This window comes from Urocitellus parryii, chromosome 5 (assembly GCF_045843805.1).
Source record: "Urocitellus parryii isolate mUroPar1 chromosome 5, mUroPar1.hap1, whole genome shotgun sequence".
Lineage (NCBI taxonomy): Eukaryota > Metazoa > Chordata > Mammalia > Rodentia > Sciuridae > Urocitellus > Urocitellus parryii.
In genome coordinates this window covers 109064051-109070696 of record NC_135535.1, presented here as the reverse complement: position 1 = coordinate 109070696, position 6646 = coordinate 109064051, and positions in this window count along the sequence as shown.

The window sequence follows — 6646 nt, the reverse complement described above, 5'->3', positions numbered from 1 at the left end:
CCGGAGACTCTAACTTGGTTTCGTGAGCAACCAAACATTTCTAAAAGCTTCTAGCTTCAATCTGGATACTTGGATGCATGTGTCATGTGAACATTTACACAACCCCAGACTATGAAAGACCTTGATGGTGAAGAGTGAACCAGGAAAGGAACAGCCTGAGATGAGGGAAAGAGTATTAATGACAGCTCCAGGTTGGAAACAAAGGTAGGGAAAAATCCATGCCAAGTGAAATAATAACCAGGATGGCCATATAGATACCAGCCAAAAAGGATTTAAGGAAAAGACATTTTTGGAGATAGTCATTCTTTAATAACTAGAGGAATAATTCATGAGTAGTATATAGTAATGCAGAGCTGAATTGCACCAATGATTTACACTGGAGATGTATAATGTGACTATTGCCAGCACCATAAAGAAGTATTGACCAATACATTTTAATACACCTTTCTAAAAATGCATAGATCAATTAGGCAAAAAAAAAAAGTAATACCACAGAGATTTGAAGAACATGATTAGCAACCTTTGCTCAATGTACATCTGTAAACTCTTACCTCTGAAAATTAGGGAATTTAATCTCTTTAATCAAACTGGAGCAATAGCCAAATTATTCTTCATGTATGATACTTATTTTTAAAAAAATTGATTGTATTTTTTGTTTGTTTCTAGGAGATGTCTCGAATCACAAATTATTTGCAAACTGATTGAACTTTTTTTCTTGTAGTTTACTGCTTGCCTTATCATAAATAATACCACCCATGACTGTTTGGTGTGATAGTTACTATATCCCTTTCTAAGACATTTTAGCAAGTAAGAAAGTAGCACACTATTTTTTTAAAGTACAGGCACTCCCCCAATTTTTTTGCATATCACCAGTGATGTATATTTAAAATTAAAAATGCTGAGATAATTGAAATAAGAGTCAAACTCAAAAAAGTTATAAAAGAGCAAAGGGGTCAATCTATTGGAAGCAGAAAAAGGAAAAAGAGCACAAAAATTAATAAATCAAGAAAAATAAAAATGATTTTAAAAGTTGGTTCTAATAGACAATCCTTAGGTAATATTGATAAAATAAAAAACATGAAACCAAAACAATAGAAATGAAAAACTGAGAATTTCTTTTACCATATATATGTAGATTTTAAAATTATGAAATGATTATGATTAACTTTATGTCAATATGTGTGAAAACCTAGCCAACATGTAAATTATCAAGTGAATGAAAAGATCGTAATAGTCCTAAAACTATCAGTGAAAGTACATTGGTGGTTTTTAAATCTATCTATAATACAAACAAAAATAACAGCAACAAAAACACTTTGCTCAGATAGTTTCACAATAAATCTAGCAAATATTTAAGAAAAAAGCAATTTCTGCCTTATAAAAACCTCTTCAGAAAACAAAGAGGGGAAAACTATCAACTTTGAGATCAAAATCACGTAAGTTAAAAGACAGGGAAATTAGGGACCAATCTCATTTAAAAATAGACATAAAAAAAACTAAATAAAAAATTCTCAAGCCAAATTCCACTAATGCATTAGAAAAATAAATTGTGACCATGTTGAATTAATCACAGGAATTTAAGAATAGTTCATTTAAAACATTATTAACGTAATTAACCATGTTAAAAATTAGAGTAATATAACCTATTATCATCTCAGTGATAGAAAAATAGCATTTTAAAAATCAACTCTCACTTTTGATTAAAAAAAAACCTTAACAAACTGAGAATTGAAGGGAATTTCTTCCATCTTATAGAAAGCATCCACTAAACACCCACAGCAAAATCCTATTCAATAGTTCTACCTAAGAAATACTGTCTTGAAAATCAGAAACAAGACCATGATGCCTGCTATTGCTAATTCTGTTCAGCATGGTACTTACATGAAAAAGAAAATAAAAGAAAAAGATTTGATTCTGCAATCTGTATTTGGGGTAAAAATGGGAGTTCATAACCCACTTGAATCTAATGTATGAAATATGATATGTCAAGAGCTTTGTAATGTTTTGAACAACCAATAAAAAATAAAAAAAAAGAAAAAGATTTGAAAGGAAGAAAAAGTCCATCATTATCATGGATAAAACAATTGTTAGCCTAGAAAATTAAAATATCGACCAAGTTCTTCTGAGCAAAAGAAACAATCTGTGAGTTGAATAGAGAGCCTACATCTTGGGAGCAAATTTTTACCCTTCACACATCAGATAGAGCACTAATCTCTAGGGTATATAAAGAACTCAAAAAGCTAAGTACCAAAAAAAAAAAAAAGAAAAAAAGAAAAGAAAAACAACCAAGTAACCCAATCAATAAGTGGGCCAAGGACCCGAACAGACACTTCTCAGAAGAGGATATACAATCAATCAACAAATACATGAAAAAATGTTCATCATCTCTAGCAATTAGAGAAATCAAAACTACTTTAAGATATCATCTCACTCCAGTCAGAATGGCAGCTATTATGAAGACAAACAACAATAAATGTTGGCGAGGATGTGGGGAAAAGGTACCCTCATATATTGCTGGTGGGACTGCAAGTTGGTGCAACCAATACAGAAAGAAGTATGGAGATTTCTTGGAAATCTGGGAATGGAACCACCATTTGACCCAGCTATCCCTCTCCTCGGTCTATACTCGAAGGACTTAAAAAAACAGCATATTGTAGGGACACAGCCTATAGCAGCACAATTCACAATAGCTCAACTGTGGAACAAACCTAGATGCCCTTCAGTAGATGAAATGGATAAAAAAATATGGCATATATACACAATGGAATATTACTCAACACTAAAAGGAAATAAAATTACGGCATTTGAAGGTAAATGGATGGCGTTGGAGAAGATAATGCTAAGTGAAGTTAGCCAAATCCCCCAAAACAAATGCTGAATGTTTTCTCTGATATAAGGAGGCTAATTCATAGTGGGGTAGGGAGGGGTAGCATGGGCGGAATAGAGGAATTCTAGATAGAACAGAGGGGTGGGAGTGGAAGGGAGGGAGCAGGGGGTTAGCATGGATGGTGGAATGTGGTGGACATCATCATCCAAAGTACATGTATGAAGACCTGAAAAAAATATCGACCAAGAATCAGAAATGGTAAGAATTCACCAAAGTATAAGACCAGTGCACAAAACAACAAGCATCTATGTCTAATCAACAACAAATGATGAATAAATTGTAGTGTATTTAGGAATTGGATACTATAGGGCAGTATCTCAATCAACACAACACATTGAGTTCAGAAAAGGAAGCTGCAAATATGTGCAGCCTGATTCCATAAATATAGACAAAGCAAAAAAAAAAAATGCTGAGAAGTGATAGAAACCTTCCAGGATTGTGGCAACTCTGGGGACAGAGACACAGCAAGGAGACCAAGGTTAAAGATTCTGCAGAATTCAATGGTTCTTGTGTTAAGAGAGGGATTTCAGGGCTGGGAGCGTAGCTCCATAGAATACACATGCATGAGGCCCTCAGTATAATAATATAGAAAAGAAAAGAGCGAGGGGGAGGAGGACGTGAATATCGTAAAGAGTGAACACCAGTTTAATTTCAGTGTCTATTATATTACTTCATTATCTTTTGCATATTTTAAACACTTCATTTTTAAATTTTAAGAAGGAAAGAATTGCCGGGTGTGGTGGTGCCTGCCTGTAATCCCAGCAGCTTGGGAAGCTAAGGCCGGAGGATCGAGAGTTCCAAGCCAGCCTCAGCAACTTAGTAAGGCACTAAGCAACTCAGTGAGACCTTGCCTCTAAATGAAATAGAAAAAAAAAGGGCTGGGGATGTGGCTCAGTGGTTGAGTGCCCCTGAGTTCAATCCCCAGTACCAAAAAAAAAAAAAAGAAAGAAAGAAAAAGAAAAAAGGAGGAAAGACTCTCTAGCTGCAAATTTTGAGGCACAGTGGTGGCAAGCAGGTGTGGAGACAGACTGGTTTTCATGTCTTCTCATGTGGACAGCCACCACTGGTGGGCCTGTGGCAGTATGCTGTTTGTGTTTCCTAGGGACTACCCAAGGAAGAAGAAGCAGGGCTGAATGGGAGACATGGCTTGGACTTCCAGGCAATCTTCTACCACAGGGTGTGAGCAATGTGAGCTCCTCCAGTGGAAGAGGACCTGCTTCCCCACAGGATCCGTGCACCCCAAACTGCCCAACTCCCACCCTACTAGTGCTTGTGTTTAGCACGCAAAGCTACCACAACCGGTGTTCGGCCACTGGTGGATAGCTTATGTTTTAGACTAAGACGTGCTGTGCAAACAAAGTCCACGGAAACCAATTTTTGGGATTGAGGCTACTGAAGAAAGAGCAGAAAACTCTCCCTAAGGGAAAATTAGGGTGAAAACAAAGAAAGGAACTTTATGCTCTGTTTCATTTTCCTGGTGTCGGTGTTGAATGGAAATGGATAATGTTATAAAGCCTGAACGAGGTAGGTGGGGAGGAAAGAATGATTTGGAGGTATGTCTTTCGGATCCTGTTACTTGGAAATCTCCCTTGAAATGTCCTTCCCATAATGAAATACAACTGCAGGAAGATAAATGAGCTAGGGCCTTGTGGGCGGTGCACTGAGTCCCACAGAAGAAAGAACAATGTAAGGAAAATGCAAAGTGCTGTGGTTTAGGCTGTCTGATGAGGCCGCACACCCTCTTCATTTTGTAGGTTCTTGATGAGGTTTGTTAATTGGGGGAGCCTTTCCTTTTTTTCTTACCCAGTGATTAATGTTCTTCTTTTTCTGCTTTGTTGGGATATCATGCTATAAATGATGATTGTTTGATGCAGTCTTTGTCTTTCTTATGAGTAGAGATATCATCTGCTCCAGCCACTTGTCCCCTGGCAGGGCTATCCTTAGCACTGTGGGACTGAGGCAGAGACATTTTCTTTGTGAAAGCTAGATGAAAGCCTGGCACTGTGGTGCACACCTGTAGTCCCAGCAACTAGGAGGGCTGAGGCAGGAGGGTTGGGAGTTCAAAGCCAGCCTCAGCAAAAGCAAGAGGCTAAGCAACTCAGTGAGACCCTGTCTCAAAATAAAATACAAAATAGGGCTGGGGATGTGACTCGGTGGCCAAGTGCCCCTGAGTTCAATCCCCTTGTATCCCCACTCAACAAAAAGCCAGATGAAAAAGGAACATCAATAATGCAACACCCATTCCAGGTCTGAAATGTTTTTCCTCTGTAAAACGTTTTTACTTCTTTCTAACCTGATTTCTTCACCTGCGGTCCTGTTGGTTCCCAAATGAAATTGAATGGAATGGAAATTCCACTAAGAGTCCATCTTCCTTTAACACCCGAGCCTGATATCATGCAGAAGAATCACTTTGAAGCCTCAGTTATTCTGAAATAACTTGATTATGGAGACAGGTAGGAAAAGTACAAATACTCAATAGATCATATCCAGAGTATGGTGTGTGTCAGGTCTGGTAGCAAATGCTCAAAATGGGAATATGCAGGGGCAAGCAACCACACTTAAGACAGATTCAGATGGAAACCTAGGACAAAATGGATTTTGCCAATGGACTGGAATGATTTGGCACAGAGGAGGCTCCAAGAGATATGAAACTTATTAACACGACTGATGGTTGGTATTTCTGTTGCTATGACAAAATTTCTGAGATAATCAACTGTAAAGAGGAAAGATATATTTGGCTCATGGTTTCAGAGGTTTCGGTCCTATGTAGAGGCAGAAGGGAACATCACAGTGAGGCATGCATGGTGGAGCAGAAGTATTTAGCTCATGGAAGAAGGAAAGCAAAAGAAAGAGAGCTCCCCATTAGAGAAAGCCCCACCCCTGAGCCCATTTATGAATCCAATCCACTCATGAGGTCAGGGTCCTCACACTCCAGTCACCTCTCAAAGGCCACGACTCAGAACACTGCTGTCCTGGGGAGCAAGCCTCCAACACGCAGAGTTTGCAGGGACATTTAAGATCTGAACCCTAACAGCTGGGTTACATGGATAGCAAGTAGGACTGACATAAGGACAGAAAGAATGGCTGATGAGGAAGGGAAAGGAGCAATAGGAAGTGTGCACATTCTCATCTCAAGCTCCCTGCAGTCTGACCTCCCAGAGGTAGTGACTTCCTAGAGACAGAAAACAACTGCTCCATGAACATGCGTCTCGGTGAAAACCAACCTCTTTTATGGGCTCTCATACTCCAGGCCACTACCACCCTGCCCTCATCTCAGGATCCACGGATACAACTGAAACTAGCCAATCCTAAACTTTCTCATCCTGCTGTATCCATCTTTCCTACAGAAACCATATGAAAGGCTGTTGTTCTTCCCTTTCTCTCTGCCTTGTGGCCAGCCCTGGCTCTTCCCGGTGGGGCACCCTGAGACATGATGTGAAGATAACAACCTACCTTTGCAGTGGTGGTCATTCTCTGATAAGTTGGCTTTGCCAGACCCAAATAATAAAACCTGTGTTTGAAAACACACGGACTTCTCACAACACCTTGGGAAGCATGTATGTCACAAATAAGGAAATAGCTGAGTAGGTTAAGTGCCAGAAATGAAAAAGAAAGAGGGGAGTTTGGTCTGGAATCCAAACCTGATTGTACTAAATTCAACTTTTTTTTTCCTAGTACAAGATGTGGTAAGTGAATCTTTTTGTGGGAAAGTATTATAAAAAAGTGGGCTTTTTAAAAAGGCAGGTACAAATGAATATG